Below are 17,526 nucleotides of genomic sequence, written 5' to 3'. Positions count from 1 at the left end.
TGCTCCCGGAAGGATCCTCTCCTCAGAGCGCCGCCATAGACGCCCCCTGCTTCCACCCCACCCCCTCCACTAAAGCGACCTTCCTAATAGTGCCCCCCAGCCCCCCTTCCGGGTCCGGTCTTGACTGATTCCCCCCCTCCCCGCCCCCCACCGCGGGAAAAAGGCCCTTGTTATCACCAAGTTACAGTAACGACAGCCTCATTCGCACCTACTCAGCCCTTCTGTCGACCCGGCCCACGTCCTCCCCCGGGCCTGGAATGCCCTCCCTCTGCCCATCCGCCAAGCCAGCCCTCTTCCTCCCTTCAAGGCCCTACTGAGAGCTCATCTCCTCCAGGAGGCCTTCCCAGACTGAGCCCCTTCCTTCCTCTCCCCCTCGACCCCCTCTCCATCCCCCACATCTTACTTCCTTCCCTTACCCACAGCACCTGTATATATGTATGCATGTTTGTACATATTTATTACTCTATTTATTTATTTATTTTACTTGTACCTATGTATTCTATTCATTTTATTTTGTTAGTATGTTTGGTTTTGTACTCTGTCTCCCCCTTCTAGACTGTGAGCGCACTGTTGGGTAGGGACTGTCTCTATATGTTGCCAGCTTGTACATCCCAAGCGCTTAGTACAGTGCTCTGCACACAGTAAGCGCTCAATAAATGCGATTGATTGATTGATTGATTGATTAAAAGGTAGTCACAAGGTTTCTGCTGCATAGGGACGGGGCATGGGCCTGGGAGTCACAAGGTTTGCTGCCATTTGTCCGCTGCATGGGGTTAGGGTACAGGCCTGGTAGTCATCATCATCAATCGTATTTATTGAGCGCTTACTGTGTGCAGAGCACTGTACTAAGCGCTTGGGAAGTACCAGTTGGCAACATATAGAGACAGTCCCTACCCAACAGTGGGCTCACAGTCTAAATTGTAGTCACAAGGTTTCTGCTGCATAGGGACGGGGCACGGGCCTGGGAGTCACAAGGTTTGCTGCCATTTGTCTGCTGCATAGGGTTGGGGCACGGGCCTGGGAGTCATCATCATCAATCGTATTTATTGAGCGCTTTCTGTGTGCAGAGCACTGTACTAAGCGCTTGGGAAATACAAGCTGGCAACATATAGAGACAGGCCCTACCCAACAGTGGGCTCACAGTCTAAAAGGTAGTCACAAGGTTTCTGCTGCATAGGGACGGGGCATGGGCCTGGGAGTCACAAGGTTTGCTGCCATTTGTCTGCTGCATGGGGTTAGGGCACGGGCCTGGTAGTCATCATCATCAATCATATTTATTGAGCGCTTACTGTGTGCAGAGCACTGTACTAAGCGCTTGGGAAGTACAAGTTGGCAACATATAGAGACAGGCCCTACCCAACAGTGGGCTTACAGTCTAAAAGGTAGTCACAAGGTTTCTGCTGCATAGGGACGGGGCATGGGCCTGGGAGTCACAAGGTTTGCTGCCATTTGTCCGCTGCATGGGGTTAGGGTACAGGCCTGGTAGTCATCATCATCAATCGTATTTATTGAGCGCTTACTGTGTGCAGAGCACTGTACTAACCGCTTGGGAAGTACAAGTTGGCAACATTTAGAGACAGTCCCTACCCAACAGTGGGCTCACAGTCTAAAAGGTAGTCACAAGGTGTCTGCTGCACAGGGACGGGGCATGGGCCTGGGAGTCACAAGGTTTGCTGCCATTTGTCTGCTGCATCGGGTTAGGGCACGGGCCTGGTAGTCATTATCATCAATCGCATTTATTGAGCGCTTTCTGTGTGCAGAGCACTGGACTAGGCGCTTGGGAAGTACAAGTTGGCAACATATAGAGACAGTCCCTACCCAACAGTGGGCTCACAGTCTAGAAATGTAGTCACAAGGTTTCTGCTGCATAGGGACGGGGCATGGGCCTGGGAGTCACAAGGTTTGCTGCCATTTGTCTGCTGCATAGGGTTGGGGCACAGGCCAGGTAGTCATCATCATCAATCGTATTTATTGAGCGCTTACTGTGTGCAGAGCACTGTACTAACCGCTTGGGAAGTACAAGTTGGCAACATTTAGAGACAGTCCCTACCCAACAGTGGGCTCACAGTCTAAAAGGTAGTCACAAGGTTTCTGCTGCATAGGGACGGGGCATGGGCCTGGGAGTCACAAGGTTTGCTGCCATTTGTCTGCTGCATGGGGTTAGGGCACGGGCCTGGTAGTCATCATCATCAATCGTATTTATTGAGCGTTTACTGTGTGCAGAGCACTGTATTAAGCGCTGGGGAAGTACAAGTTGGCAACATTTAGAGACAGTCCCTACCCAACAGTGGGCTCACAGTCTAAAAGGTAGTCACAAGGTTTCTGCTGCATAGGGACAGGGCATGGGCCTGGGAGTCACAAGGTTTGCTGCCATTTGTCTGCTGCATAGGGTTGGGGCACAGGCCAGGTAGTCATCATCATCAATCGTGTTTATTGAGCATTTACTGTGTGCAGAGCACTGTACTAAGCGCTTGGGAAGTAAAGTTGGCAGCATTTAGAGACAGTCCCTACCCAACAGTGGGCTCACAGTCTAAAAGGTAGTCACAAGGTTTCTGCTGCATAGGGATGGGGCATGGGCCTGGGAGTCACAAGGTTTGCTGCCATTTGTCTGCTGCATAGGGTTGGGGCACGGGCCAGGTAGTCATCATCATCAATCGTATTTATTGAGCGCTTACTGTGTGCAGAGCACTGTACTAAGCGCTTGGGATGTACAAGTTGGCAACATATAGAGACAGTCCCTACCCAACAGTGGGCTCACAGTCTAAAAGGTAGTCACAAGGTTTCTGCTGCACAGGGGACAGGGCATGGGCCTGGGAGTCACAAGGTTTGCTGCCATTTGTCTGCTGCATAGGGTTGGGGCACAGGCCAGGTAGTCATCATCATCAATCGTATTTATTGAGCGCTTACTGTGTGCAGAGCACTGTACTAAGCGCTTGGGAAGTACAAGTTGGCAACATTTAGAGACAGTCCCTACCCAACAGTGGGTTCACAGTCTAAAAGGTAGTCACAAGGTTTCTGCTGCATAGGGATGGGGCATGGGCCGGGGAGTCACAAGGTTTGCTGCCATTTGTCTGCTGCATAGGGTTGGGGCACAGGCCAGGTAGTCATCATCATCAATCGTATTTATTGAGCGCTTACTGTGTGCAGAGCACTGTACTAACCACTTGGGAAGTACAAGTTGGCAACATTTAGAGACAGTCCCTACCCAACAGTGGGCTCACAGTCTAAAAGGTAGTCACAAGGTTTCTGCTGCACAGGGACGGGGCATGGGCTGGGGAGTCACAAGGTTTGCTGCCATTTGTCTGCTGCATAGGGTTGGGGCACAGGCCAGGTAGTCATCATCATCAATCGTATTTATTGAGCGCTTACTGTGTGCAGAGCACTGTACTAAGCGCTTGGGAAGTACAAGTTGGCAACATTTAGAGACAGTCCCTACCCAAGAGTGGGCTCACAGTCTAAAATGTAGTCAAAAGGTTTCTGCTGCATAGGGACGGGGCATGGGCCTGGGAGTCACATGGTTTGCTGCCATTTGTCTGCTGCATGGGGTTAGGGCACGGGCCTGGTAGTCATCATCATCAATCATATTTATTGAGCGCTTACTGTGTGCAGAGCACTGTACTAAGCGCTTGGGAAGTACAAGTTGGCAACATATAGAGACAGGCCTTACCCAACAGTGGGCTTACCGTCTAAAAGGTAGTCACAAGGTTTCTGCTGCATAGGGACGGGGCATGGGCCTGGGAGTCACAAGGTTTGCTGCCATTTGTCCGCTGCATGGGGTTAGCGTACAGGCCTGGTAGTCATCATCATCAATAGTATTTATTGAGCGCTTACTGTGTGCAGAGCACTGTACTAAGCGCTTGGGAAGTACCAGTTGGCAACATATAGAGACAGTCCCTACCCAACAGCGGGCTCACAGTCTAAATTGTAGTCACAAGGTGTCTGCTGCATAGGGACGGGGCACGGGCCTGGGAGTCACAAGGTTTGCTGCCATTTGTCTGCTGCATAGGGTTGGGGCACGGGCCTGGGAGTCATCATCATCAATCGTATTTATTGAGCGCTTACTGTGTGCAGAGCACTGTACTAAGCGCTTGGGAAGTACAAGTTGGCAACATTTAGAGACAGGTCCTACCCAACAGTGGGCTCACAGTCTAAAAGGTAGTCACAAGGTTTCTGCTGCATAGGGACGGGGCATGGGCCTGGGAGTCACAAGGTTTGCTACCTTTTAGACTGTGACTACCTTTTAGACTGTGAGCCCACTGTTGGGTAGGGACTGTCTCTATGTGATGCCAATTTGTACTTCCCAAGCTCTTAGTACAGTGCTCTGCACATAGTAAGCGCTCAATAAATACGATTGATTGATTGATTTAGAGACAGTCCCTACCCAACAGTGGGCTCACAGTCTAAAAGGTAGTCACAAGGTTTCTGCTGCATAGGGACGGGGCATGGGCCTGGGAGTCACAAGGTTTGCTACCATTTGTCTGCTGCATGGGGTTAGGGCACGGGCCTGGTAGTCATCATCATCAATCGTATTTATTGAGCGCTTACTGTGTGCAGAGCACTGTACTAAGCGCTTGGGAAGTACAAGTTGGCAACATTTAGAGACAGGCCCTACCCAACAGTGGGCTCACAGTCTAAAAGATAGTCACAAGGTTTCTGCTGCATAGGGACGGGGCATGGGCCTGGAAGTCACAAGGTTTGCTACCTTTTAGACTGTGACTACCTTTTAGACTGTGAGCCCACTGTTGGGTAGGGACTGTCTCTATGTGATGCCAATTTGTACTTCCCAAGCTCTTAGTACAGTGCTCTGCACATAGTAAGCGCTCAATAAATACGATTGATTGATTGATTTAGAGAGAGTCCCTACCCAACAGTGGGCTCACAGTCTAAAAGGTAGTCACAAGGTTTCTGCTGCATAGGGATGGGGCATGGGCCTGGGAGTCACAAGGTTTGCTACCATTTGTCTGCTGCATGGGGTTGGGGCACGGGCCTGGGAGCCATCAACATCAATCGTATTTATTGAGCGCTTACTGTGTGCAGAGTACTGTACCAAGCGCTTGGGAAGTCGTGTGACTTTGGGCAAGTCACTTCACTTCTCTGGGCCTCAGTTAGCTCAGCTGTAAAATGGGAATTAAGACTGTGAGCCCCACGTGGGACAAGCTGGTTACCTTGTATCTTCCCCAGCGCTTAGAACAGTGCTTGGCACATAGTAAGCGCTTAGCGATTACGATCATTATCAATAAATTGACTGATTGATTGATCCTCCACTCCCCCAACTGTCCGGCTGGCTTCAGGCCTTCCTATTTCCCTCCTCCATTTCCTCACCACTCCTTTCCCTCTCTTCTTGCATCCCTCCTCCCTCAGTTTAACCCTCCTTTCTCAGTTTAACCTCAGCTCTGATGGCTGCCCACACGGAGACAACCTCTACTTTCTCCCTCCCTTTCTCTTTAATAATAATAATAGTCATAATTCTGGCATTCGTTAAGCATTTGCTATGTACCAGGCAATGTATCAAGTCCTGGGGTAGATACAAGATAACTGGGTTGGAAACAGTCCCTGTCCTAAATGGGGCTCACTGTCTTAATCCCCATTTTACAGACGAGGAAACTGAGGCCAGAGAAGTGAAGTGACTCGCCCAAGGTCACGCAGCAGACAAGTCGTAGAGCAGGGATTAGGAGCTAGGTCCTCTGACCTCCAAGCCTGTGTTCTTTCCACTCTGCCCATGTTGCTATTTCATGCCTAGACTGTTTCATTTCTAGACTGTGAGCCTGTTGTTGGGTAGGGACCGTCTCTATATGTTGCCGACTGGTACTTTCAGGTGCTTAATACAGTGCTCTGCACACAATAAGCGCTCAATAAATACGATTGAATGAATGAATGTCTGTTCTTTATATTCGAAAATGATGCTATTGACACTTCTGCTGGTGGGAACGTATACCTTTCTCCCCTCTTTGCACATAGTAAGCACTTAAATGCTATCATTATTATTATTATTAATCACTGGGGTCTGAGAAATTCTCACCCGAATGGTGGGGAGCTAGAAATGGTTTACTTTCTTCAAGGGCTGTTGAAAGCCATCAAGTGATGCTCTGTCTAAAATGGTCACACTCACCTATATTCATTCATTCAATCATATTTATTGAGCACTTACTGTGAGCAGAGCACTGTACTAAGTGCTTGGGAAGTACAAGTTGGTAACATATAGAGGCAGTCCCTACCCAACAACGGGCTGACAGGCTAGAAGGGGGAGACAGATAACAATACAAAACATGTAGGCAGGTGTCGAAATAGAACAAATAGAATTAAGGCTACATGCACATCATTAACAAAATAAATAAATTAATTAATTCATTCAATCGTATTTATTGAGCACTTACTGTGTGCAGAGCACTGTACTAAGCGCTTGGGAAGTACAAGTTGGCAGCATGTAGAGGCGGTCCCTACCCAACAACGGGCTGACAGTCTAGAAGGGGGAGACAGATAGCAATACAAAACATGTAGGCCGGTGTCGAAATAGTCAGAACAAATAGAATTAAGGCTACACGCACATCATTAACAAAATAAATTCATTCATTCATTCAATCGTATTTATTGAGCGCTTACTGTGTGCAGAGCACCATACTAAGCGCTTGGGAAGTACAAGTTGGCAACAATATAGAGATGGTCCCTACCCAACAGTGTGCTCACAGTCTAGAAGTCTCGAAATAGAATCGTAAATATGTACAAGGAAAATAGAGTAATAAATCTGTACAAATATATACAAGTGCTGTGAGGAGGGGAAGGTGGCAGGGCGGGGGGGATGGGGAGGAGGAGAGGAAAAAGGGGGCTCAGTCTGGGAAGGCCTCCCGGAGGAGGTGAGCTCTCAGTAGGGCTTTGAAGAGTGGTTCAGTGGAAAGAGCCTGGGCTTTGGAGTCAGAGGTCGTGGGTTCAAATCCCGGCTCTTCCAATTGTCAGCTGTGTGACTTTGGGCAAGTCACTTCACTTCTCTGTGCCTCAGTGACCTCATCATCAAGATGGCCCTAAGACCTGGCCTACTACAGAAGAGGGAGACTTGAAACAGAGAATGATCCTGTATCGGGACACGCCAATGAACACAGCAAGGATTTCTCCTTAAATGTAGCATGGCAAAGTGCATTGGTCACGAATCAATCGTTCCCACTCACCCTGGTCATGGTTCAATCATTTCATAAGAGTAGGCTCTTGATATCTGGAGCATGATCTTGGAAAATGAAGGACGATTCTCTATACCAAAGAGACGGATATCCCCACAAAGAATCCAACTCCTCCAAAAAATCAAACTGATTGAGACGACCAAGACTTGGCCTGCTTTTGAATTGAATCAAGACTAGAAAAACAGAGGGGTAAGCATGCCTTCCCTAGATGAAATTTTTTCACTTAATCTTATTTTCTTTCTTTTTTAATGGTATTTGTTAAGCACTTACTATGTGCCCATAGCTGTATTAATTGCTGGGGTAGATCCAAGCAAATTGAGGTGGATTCCATCCCTGACCCACATGGGGCTCAAAGTCTTAACCCCATTTTACAGATGAGGAAACTGAGGCCCAGAGAAGTGAAGTGACTTGCCCACGGTTATACAGCGGACAAGTGGCGGGGGCGGGATTAGAACCCAGTGCCTTCTGACTCCGAGGCCCGTGCTGTACCCGCTAGGCCAAGCTGCTTCTCTTTGCTTTGGCTATTTCAACAAGGAACTTCTTTTAAACAAAGAAGCTTTTCAAGAGGTCCCTCTCTTCCTCATTATATTCCCAAAGCCTTTCTCAGTATGCATAAGCTAACTCCACTCAATCGTCTGTTCAATCAATCCATCAGTGGTATTTATGGAGCACTTACTGTGTGCAGAGCACTTTACTAACCGCTTCGGAGAGAAGAGTGAAAAAGGGTTGGCTGACATGATCAAAAACTAACTACTTAATATGAAGGAAGGCAAGACCCTGCCACTGAAATCACCAGCAGAAAGAATTACTGACATTGTCTTTCAAAATATGAAGTAGGACTGTGACCCCCACAAGGGACAGGGACTGTGTCCAACCCAATTTGCTTGTATCCACTCTGGCACTTAGAATAGGGCCTGGCACGTAGTAAGCACTTAACAAAAACCACAATTATCATCATCATCCTTATTATTATTTGATTTTTAAAAGCCAATTGCCATTAGCAGTAGTTGAAAGAAAACTCTAATTCTAGTGCAGGGTGAAGATAAGAGGAAGAAGAACTGTGAAATGCAAAGCTTTTCATTTTGAGCACAGGGGGACGGAAGAGGGCAGAGATTTTAAGGGGGATGGAAACTGGTCTTACAGCAGAAAGCCATCCTTTGAAGGTGGTTTCAGCTCTAAGAGTCTCAGGTCTCTGACACTAGCAAGGATGAGCACCCCACGTCATCCCCGGGGGAGTGGGCACTTCCAAAACAGGTGATATTCTTGCAGTTTATGGAGAGTTAGTGTGGTTTCTGGTCAGTGTGGGAGGCTGTAACACCTGGAGATATTTCTCCACCTCCTGGTTAGAAACAGATGTTCCGTCAAAAGAACGATTGTTACTTACTTACATGCACTTACTATGTGCATTTGCTATGTGCCAAGCACTGTATTGAGTTCTTAAGAAAATCAGGTCAGACACAGTCTCTGTCCTAAATGGGGTCAGAGCCTAGGAGGAAGGAAAACAGCATGGTCTAGTGGAAAGAGGAGGGGCCTGGGAATCAGAGGATTGGGCTTCTAACTCTAGCTCAGCCACTTGTCTTCTGTGTAGTAATAACAATAATAACAATAATAAGAATGGTATTTGTTAAGCCCTTACTATGTACATAGCACCGTTCTAAGCGCTGGGGTAGATACAAGGCAATCAGGTTGTCCCATGTGGGTCTCACCGTCTTAATCCCCATTTTACTGATGAGGTAACTGAGGAACAGAGAAGTGAAGTGACTTGCCCAAAGTCACACAGCTGATAAGTGGCAGAACCGGGATTAGAACACATGACCTCTGACTCTCAAGCCCGGGATCTTGCCACTGAGCCACGTGGCTTCTCAAGTAACCTTCGGCAAGTCACTTCATCTCTCTAGGCCTCAGTTTCTTCAACTGCAGAGTGGGGATTTAATACCTGTTTTCCCTCTTACTTAGAACGTGAGCCCTATGTGGAAAAGGGACTGTGTCCAACTTAATATACTTATATCCAGCCCTTATATCTTTTATCTATAGATATCTTCTACATCTAAGAACTGGGGTTCTTAGAACAGATCCTGACACAGAGTAAGTGCTTAAATACAATAACAAAATACCCAACCGACACTGAATCCCCATTTTACAGATGAGGAATCTGAGGCCCATGACTGGCCCAAGGTCCCATAGTGGGCAAGTGACAGAGACGGGATGAGAATCCAGGTCTCTCAATTCCCAGGTCTGGGCTTTTTCCACTTGGCCACATGGCTTCTGTGACCATGAATGCCTGTCTGGCTAAAAAGAGATTTCAAGGCCTCTGGACTGTGAGCCCATTGTTGGGTAGGGATTGTCTCTATCTGTTGTAGAAATGTACTTTCCAAGTGCTTAGTACAGTGCTCTGCACACAGTAAGCACTCAATAAATACAATTGAATGAATGAATGCTATCGACGATGTCTAGTGGAAAGAGCCCCAGCCTGGAAGTCAGGGTGATCAACATGATTAGCTTGTATCTACCCCAGTGCTTAGTACAGTGCCAGGTACATAGTAAGCATTTAACAAATACCTAATTAAAAAAAATGGTGAGCAAGAGTTTCGCTCTGGAGGTGCCTTGCAGTCAGTCTCCCACCCTCAGGAGTGAAATCGCACCACTGAAAGCGCCAACTTAGAACCAGAGGTGAGGTTTACTCCTATTCTCCTATTCTTACGGAAATAGATATGTTGTACTGTACTCTCCCAAGCACTCAGTACAGTGCTCTGCTCACAGCAAGTGCTCAATAAATATGACTGGAAGAGGGCATGGAAAACAGGGAGTTCCCATAAAATGAAGCAGGGCAGAGGTGTGAGCTTTTCATTTTGAGCACGGGGGGAAGGAAGAGGGCAGAGATTTTAAGGGGGATGGAAGCTGGGCTAACAGAGCAGAAAGGCATCCTTTGAAGGTGGTTTCACCTCTAAGAGTCTCAAGTCTCTGACACATAGCAAGGATGAGCACCCCATGCCATCCCTGGTCAGGGGGGGACTTCCAAAACAGGTGATATTCTTGCAGTTTATGGAGAGTTACTGTGGTTTGTGGTCAGTGTGGGAGGTTTTAACACCTGGAGATATTTCTCCACCTCCTGGTTAGAAACAGACGTTCCGTCAAAAGAACGATTGTTCATCCACCTGGGAAAGGGAGGACCCTTTGGCCAATGTGGCAGGGAATGCTGCCAGGAGAGATAATGAGTGCTACCCAACTATCACACTGGAACCTGGCTAAACTGACTTCATTCATTGCCAGATGAGTCTGACGGAAGAGACCATCAGCATTCAATCGCCCTTAAAAATCCTGAGAAATCTGTCAAGCTGGGCAGCAAATGACCTAGTGGATAGAGAGTCAGGAGGACCTGGGTTCTAATCATTTAACCTCTCTGTACCTCAGTTAACTCAGTTGTACAATGGGGATTAAGACTGTAAGCCTCATGTGGGACAGGGACTGTATCCAACCTGATTAGCTTAGATCTACCCCAGTGCTTAGAACAGTGCTTGACACATAGTAAGCACCTAACAAATACCATTATTATTATTATTATTAAATGTATGAAGCCATGTGGTCTAGTGGAGAGAGCCCAGGCCTGGGAGTGAAAGGATCTGGGTCCTAACCCTGGCTGTACCAGCTGTGTGACCTTGGACAAGTCATTTAAATTCTTGGTGCCTCAGTGATCTCATCTGCAAAATGAGGATTCTATACCTGTTCTCCCACCTCCTTAGATTATGAACCTAATGAAGGACAGAACTGTTAAATTGAAACCTGATTATTTCATAACTACCCAGCACTTAGTATACTGCTTGTAACATGCCAAGCACTTGATTATTATTATTATCATCATCAATAATAATTAAAACACTTGCAACCAACCAATAGTATTACCATTTATCTCACACCTTTCTGTTTATGCCCCAGTAGGACACTGGCAACCAGCCCAGGAAAGGAAATTTTCAAACCTGAAATGTTTTCTAACAAGGCACAATGCCAGGCTATGAATAATAATAATAATAATAATAATAATAATTATAATAATAATAATGGTAGGTGTTAAGTGCTTACTATGTGCCAAGCACTGTTCTAAGTGCTGGAGTAGATACAAGCTGTTCAGGTTGGATACAGTCCCTGTCCCACGTGGGGTTCACAGTCTTCATCTCGACTCTACAGACGAGGTAACTGAGGCACAGAGAAATTAAGTGACTTACCCAAGGTCACACAGTAGACATGCAGCAGAGCCGGGATTAGAACCCATGTCCTCTCACTTCCAGGCCCGTGCTCTTTAGACTGGGCCACGCTGTTTCTCAAATTAATATGGATGGAGGAGGATTTGAAAATTGTTTAAGCATTTGGGAGATGATAAAATGTTGAATCAGTCACAGAGCAGCAGCTTGGCCTAGTGGATACAGCCCGGGACTGGCAGTCAGAAGGACCTGAGTTCTAATCCCAGCTCCGCCCCCTTTTTGCTGTGTGATCTCGGGCAAGTCCCTCCACTTCTCTGAGCCTCAGTTCCCCCGGCTGCAAAACGGAGATTAAGATAGAGACTGTGTCCAACCCAATTATCTTGCCTGGCACATAGGAAGCACGTAACAAAAACAACAACTACTATTATTATTATTAACGATGATAATAATCAATGGCATTTATTGAGCACTTACAGTGGGCAGAGCTCTGTACCAAGCGTTTGGAAGAATACACAGTAACAACGTTGGTAAACGTTCCCTGTCTACAAGGAGCTTACGGACTAGAGGATTATAGAAGTTTACAAGAAACGAAAGAATTCTGAGTTTGTAATAGCCCAAATTCTTAATTTCAGCACTAGTCACAACTTGACTTCCCATCAGATCTCAAGTCTCGGGCAGGTTAGCATCCTTCTGGGCTTGACTTGGGTCCTTCCTATTTTTTTTTTTTTTTTCCTCATGGTATATGTTACTTAACTATGTGCCAGGCACTGTACTAAGCGCTGAGGAAGATGCATGCTAATCAGATTGGACACAGTCCATGTCCCCCATGGGGCACCCTGTCAATCCACATTTACAGGTGAGCGCTTACTGTGTGCAGAGCACCGTATTGACAGCTTGGGAGAGGACAAAACAACAGAATTGGTAGACGAGTTCCCTGCCCACAACAAGCTTACATATGACCAAAACTTATCTTTCTACCCAAAACCTCTCCTTTACCAAACTTTCCCATCCCCCCCATCTCTCAAGCCCGACACCTTGGTATTATCCTGAACCTCGCGCCCGTTCAACCCCCATATTCAGTCTGTTGTTAAATAATGACGGTTCTTCCTCCGCAACATCTTCTGAATCCACTCCTTCCAAACTGCCACCGTTCCGATCCTGAAACTTGTCATATTTTAGCTTGACTCCCGCATCAGCCTCTTTTCTGGCCTCCCTGCCTCCAATCTCTCCCCAAAACAGCCCATAGTTCATTCTGTTGCCCGTTTTTCGCTGTAAGCATTCAATAAACACCACTGATTGCTCTGGACACACAGCTCCCCACTTCTCAGAACGTTGCCCATTTTTCACTGCATCAAGCAAAGCCTCCTGACCATGGGCTCTAAGGGATTCAGTTAACTCTCTGCCTCCTACCTATATACTTCCTTGTGCCAAGACATCATCAGGGGTTCCTGCAGAACTGGTTTTCCTAAGCCACATCATTGCCCGCAAGCCAATCCGATTATTACGTCACCTACCTTTCGAAGTGGAATGTCTTATCAACGAAAGCGTAGCCGGGACGATTCCATCTCACAAAGACCGTTTCCTAGTGAAGAAAAAAAAGAAAGCAATGAAAACCACTAGTATCAGTGAAGTCAACAGAAAACGAAAAGTTCCACCTAGTTGGTTCTGCTAGGGCACAGGAATCAACAACACTCACAAGACAAATGGTTTGGATGGTCTCAAATTTTGATCTTGAGACTAGCTGATGTTTGGATAAAACGTCGAAGAAAGGAGGTTGAGTTTCCCGGCCAGACCTGTTGAGGCTCATTTCCTTGGAAACCGTTATGAAGTAGTGTGGCTTCGTGGCCAGAGCACGGTCCTAGGAATCAGAAGGACCTGGGATATAATTCTGGCTCTGCCACTTGCCTGCTGAGTGACCTGGGACAAGTCTTTTCACTTTCTCTGGATCTCAGTGACCTCATCTCTAAAATGGGGACTAAGACTGTGAGCCCCATTTGGGACATGGACTGTGTCCAATATGATTGGTTTGTATCGACCTCAGTGCTTAGTACAGTGCCTGGGAAACAGAAAGAAGAGCTTAAATAATACCATCATTATGATTATTATCGGAGAACTCAGTAGTGTTTAGGTTGCCACCCACCAGTTATCCTTATTTTGGTAACAATCAAACAGAACCGGTTCAAATCAGCTTTCCCAAGCTCGAATACATCCCCCGCCACACTCTGTACTTTCCTGCAGGGTTCCTTTCCACTGGTCATTTCCCTTCTTCTCTCAGGGTCTCCTGGTTCTAGACTCACTCTCTCCGAATCCTTCACATGCCAGGGAGGCTCTTTGCTATTTCTCCCTCTTAGGAGCAGGGGCCTCACTCTCCCAGAATTTGATCTCTGATCCCCAAACCCCCAGGATATCTTATTCAGGATCCTCTCCGCTGCCGCCCTGTGTTCTGGGCCTATCCGGGGGTCACCGCAATGAGGCTCCCCTGTGATCTGGTCCTTTAGGCACACAGCTTCAACCCTCTGGCCTCCAAAATGGCCAACTCCCTGGCCCCCTTTAAGACTTTTTTAATCCTTTCCTACGTAGCGTACTGTCTAGAGCACAGGCCTGGGAGAAAGAAGGTCACGGGTTCTAATCCTGCCTCTGCCACTTGTCTGCTGTGGGGCCTTGGGCAAGTTGCTTCACTTGTCCGTTATCTCATCTGTAAAATGGGGATTGTGACTGTGAGCCCCACGGGGGACAGAGACTGTGTCCAACCCAATTTGCTTGTGCACAGTACAGTGCCTGTGAGCCCACTGTTGGGTAGGGACTGTCTCTATGTGTTGCCAATTTGTACTTCCCAAGCGCTTAGTACAGTGCTCTGCACATAGTAAGCGCTCAATAAATACGATTGATTGATTGATTGATTGCCTAGTACATAAGAAGCACTTAAAAATGACCACAATTCTTATTACAATGATGCCATGGCAGAATGGCCTAGTGAACAGAGCATGGGCTTGGGAGTCAGAAGGTCATGGGTTCTAATCCCAGCTCTGCCACTTGTCTGCTGTGTGGCCTTGGCCAAGTCACTTGACTTCTCTAGGTCTTGGTTACCTCATCTGTAAAATGGGGATTGAGATTGTGAGTCCTATGTGGGACAGGGGCTGTGTCCAACTCGATTACTTTGTATCTACCCCAGCGCTTAGAACACTGCCTGGCACACAATAAGCACTTAATATAATTATGAAGTATTACTATTATCAGTTAAACTTCCCTCATGGTAGGCCAGTATGGAGTAAAGTTCCTACATCCTTCTTACCCCTCCAGAGGATCGGGGCTAGTTTGGAGGGATCACCACAGCAGCAAGAGATGAGAACGAGGCATGGTAAGTAGGGTGACAAGAAAGAAACCAACCACAGTAGTGGGAGAGGAGTGAGGATGAGAATTATCGTTAAAGAAAGCGTTTCAACAAGGAGGCTTGTCGAGATACATTTTCATTTTAACGTTTATCAGATTAGGTTAATATTCCTTTAAAGTAAAGCCAGAACTGTAATCCCAGTGACTTGGCACGACTTTCATACGGATTTAAACCCTGCGGAGTTTCACTGCTGTCAGCAAAAACTTGGGTTTGAAGTATGAGAAAAATGGAAAAAAACTCAAGGGACACCACACAAGGATTATAAAAAAGAGCAAACACGATTCCAAGATGCTATTGTGGTTCTTTGCAATTTTATGTTGTGACCAATTCTATTGTAGTTCGAAATGCACCGAAAGTGAGTCCAAGAGAATATTAGCATTTTTTTGGTGCACGGCTAAAATTGCTCTCCTTTTACACCTATAATCCGATGGAGTAAGAGGAGGACTGAAATGATGGGAAACACACAGTGACTGAAGCAGAGAAGGGGAAGTGGAGGGGGTGGGTGTGTGCATCCCAGTGCTGGATCTTTTCGTTGTTGCTGTTAGGGTATTTGATAAGTGCTTATTATGTGCCAAGCCCTGTTCTAAGCACAGGGGCAGATACAAGGTTTTCCGGTTGGACACAGTTCCTGTCCTGCATGCCTCACACTCTAGGTAGGAGGCAGTGGGATTTAATCCCCATTTTACAGATGAGGAAACTGAGGTTCAGAGAAGTGAAGCGACTTGCCCAAGGTCACAGAGCAGACGAGTGGAGGAGCCGGGATTAGAACACAGGAATGGGAAATGGGAGGAAAGAGACGGGACGATAGTTGGAAGGGTCAGTGGGACCCAGAGGAGGTTTTTTTTTTTTTCAAGACAGGAGACACATGAGAATGTTTGAAGGCAGAGGGGAAGGAGCCAGCAGTCAGGGAGGGAAGGACAACAGGCACAAGTGTTTTCAGAACTGTTTGGAGAAGGAACGTGGCTTAGCGGAAAAAGCTTTGGACCGATGAGACAGGGAACCTGGGTTCTAATCCTGGTCCTGCCACTTGTCCGCTGTGTGATACCGGGCAAGTCAATTGACTTCTCTGTGCCTCAATTTCTTCCTCTGTAAAATTAACAGTCAACCCAGAACCAGGTACAGGGAAGGTAGCAAGACAGGAAAGCCATTTTCATCATCTACATTGGATTGCTATTGCTTGGTATTCTTTTATCTTTATTTTCATTCTTGTAGCCTCTGACTTGGAACTCCCTCCCCCTCCATATCAGATAGACCAACACTCTCTCCACATTCAAAGCCTTTAAGAGAAGCAGCGTGGCTCAGTGGAAAGAGCACGGGCTTTGGAGTCAGAGGTCATGGGTTTGAATCCCGGCTCCGCCAATTGTCAGCTGTGTGACCTTGGGCAAGTCACTTCACTTCTCTGAGCCTCAGTTACCTTATCTGTTAAATGGGGATTAAGACTGCGAGCCCCCCGTGGGACAACCTGATCATATTATATCCCCCCAGCACTTAGAACAGTGCTTTGCACATAGTAAGCGCTTAACAAATGCCATTATTATTATTATTATTATTATTATTATTAAAATCATATCTCCTCCAAGAGGCCTTACCAAACTAAACCTTTATTTTCCCTACTCCTCCCTTCTGCTTCCCCCATGCACTTGGATTTGTATCCTTAATTCACCCCACCCCCAGCACTTATGTTCATATCCACAATTTACTGATTTATAGCATTGCCCGTCTCCCTCTCTAGACTTAAAGCTCCTCGTAGGCAGGAAGCATGTCTACCAACTCTGTTACATTGTACTCTCCCAAACTCTTATTGCACACCCTTACACACAGCAAGTGCTCAATACTTAGACTGTTAGCTTGATGAGGGACAGGGTCTGGGTCCAACCTGATAAAAGTGTTTCTACCCCAGTGCTTAGTATAGTGCTGGCACAAGGTAAGTGCTTAACAAATGCCACCATTATTATGATGTAATAAACAGGTACTAAAAATCGGGGGGCTTCTTCCTTTTTAAACCCATGAGAAGCAACATGGCCTTGTGGAAAGAGCATGGGCCCGGGAGTCCAAGGACCTGGGTTCTAATCCCGGTCCCGCCGCTTGTCTGCTGTGTGACAACTTCCCTGTGCCTCAGTTTCCTCATCTGTAAAATGGAGATTTAGTGCCTGTTTCCACTCCTACTTAGACTGTGAGCCCCACAGGGGACACGGACTGCGTCCAACCAATTAACGTGCATCTACTCCAGCTCTTGAGTGCTTGACACATAGTAAGTGCTTAACAAATATAATAATAGTAGTAATGACAATAAGAATAGTAACTGATAATAGTAACATGCTGCTGAGAAGCAGCGTGGTTCAGTGGAAAGAGCACGGGCTTTGGAGTCAGAGTTCATGGGTTCAAATCCCGGCTCCGCCAATTGTCAGCTGTGTGACTTTGGGCAAGTCACTTAACTTCTCTGTGCCTCAGTTGCCTTATCTGTAAAATGGGGATTAAGACTGTGAGCCCCCCGTGGGACAACCTGATCACCTTGTAACCTCCCCAGCTCTTAGAACAGTGCTTTGCACAAGTAAGCACTTAATAAATGCCATCATTATTATTATTAATAAGAATCATCATGACAACCTTGCAAAATCTCAGGTCCTTTACTATTATTTACCCAGATGAGAAGGGAGAAGATACTTCAAATCTCTGAGTCTGAAGACTCAAGGGATCTTTTTTTTGTTGTTCCTTTCTGGATTCCTGCATCATTGTGGAATTTTCAGGAGGAGGAGATCAGAAGTCCTTC

The sequence above is a fragment of the Tachyglossus aculeatus genome, chromosome 2, assembly GCF_015852505.1.
Source record: "Tachyglossus aculeatus isolate mTacAcu1 chromosome 2, mTacAcu1.pri, whole genome shotgun sequence".
NCBI lineage: Eukaryota > Metazoa > Chordata > Mammalia > Monotremata > Tachyglossidae > Tachyglossus > Tachyglossus aculeatus.
This window is presented reverse-complemented; position numbering follows the sequence as displayed.